The sequence below is a fragment of the Octopus bimaculoides genome, chromosome 16 (assembly GCF_001194135.2).
Source record: "Octopus bimaculoides isolate UCB-OBI-ISO-001 chromosome 16, ASM119413v2, whole genome shotgun sequence".
Taxonomy (NCBI): Eukaryota; Metazoa; Mollusca; class Cephalopoda; order Octopoda; family Octopodidae; genus Octopus; species Octopus bimaculoides.
In genome coordinates this window covers 53,910,543-53,911,996 of record NC_068996.1, presented here as the reverse complement: position 1 = coordinate 53,911,996, position 1,454 = coordinate 53,910,543, and the positions used below count along the sequence as shown (strand labels likewise).

Below are 1,454 nucleotides of genomic sequence, written 5' to 3'. Positions count from 1 at the left end.
TATATATATATATATCTGTTTTGTTTTTTTAGTAATTAGAGCAGAGACAGCTTACATGACGTTTGCAGGTTGATGCCTTTTTGGAAATAGAAACAGAAAGTGGATTGTAGAGTTCTGAGCAGGATGGCATGAACCAAGAGCTTAGGGTTGATTATGAAGTAGGGATGGTCAACTGCTTGTTAGCTGCATTTGTCATCATCAACGTCATCATCTAACGTCCATTTATCATGCTGGCAAGGGTTGGATGGTTTGATAGAGCTGGAAAGTCAGATAATTTCACCAGACTGCATCGTCTTCTTTGGTGTGGTTTCTATGCCAGGATCAACCACTTAACAGAGCGTACTGGGTGATTTTTATGTGGTATTAATAGCAGTAAGGTCACCTCAAATAAATGGGAGTAGTATCGAGAGAGATGACTTTGTGCCAGATGAAGGATTGCAGTGTGAGCAGGGGAGGTAGGGGCAGAAATAGGGAAATACTTCAACTGTTTGATTACATTTTATTCTTTGTTAAGGGTCAGTCTTGGGACAGTGGCCATGCTGCAACACTGATTTCAAGGTTTTGTCAAGTCTGCTGACCTTGGCACTAATTTCAATCTTATATTTATTTCGCTAATTTCCAACATCACTGGTGTCAAGTTGTATCAGCCTTTGCCTTTCCCTTGGATAAGATCAGTGGTATGGAGAGGGGAGGCTGATATGCATGGGCGACTGCTGGTCTTCCATGAAAACAACTTTGCACGGACTTGTACATCAGAGGGAAATTTTCTAGGTGCAATCCCATGGTCATTCATGATCAAAGGGGGTCTTTGATATATATATATATATATATATATGGTTAACTGAGTTAGAGGTTAAAATAACCATTTAAGGGATAAAGAGTATCCATTATACTACTGTTATATTACCTATGTTTAAACATGGGCAAAAATGTTATGCTCATAAATTACAGGTAAAGACAAGGATAAACAGGAGTTTATCAGGAATCAAAATTTAAAGAAGAAAACAGAAATTGGAGATAACATTGATGAACAACAATTGGTTTGCATCAATAATTATTTATTAATTAATTACAAAAAAGACTGCATCACATCTAACAGCTGTTTCTGCTTCCAATGTTGTTTGGTATCATCATCGTTATGCTAAAAGATGTTTATCATAGTTGGTAATAAAACCAATTTGAAACATGGAGCTTCATCAGAGTGTAAAATAAATACATAAATAAATTTATTTATGTATTTATTTAGTAGGCACTCAGCATAACAATGGTGATACCAAACGACATTGGAAGCAGAAACAGCTGTTAGATGAGATGTAGTCATTTTGTAATTAATTAATAAATAATAATTCATGTAAATCATTTGTTGTTCATCAATATTATCTCCATTTTCTGTTTTCTTCTTCATATATAAATATATATATATATATATATATATATATATATATATATATATA

The 1,454-nt window shown here is 34.2% G+C and overlaps 1 protein-coding gene across 3 annotated transcripts in view; it reads right to left on the bottom strand.

The window, feature by feature from the left end:
• LOC106884151 (nidogen-1-like) overlaps positions 1–1,454 on the bottom strand; it is a 217,012-nt gene that overhangs the window by 14,757 nt on the left and 200,801 nt on the right. The window lies entirely within an intron of this gene.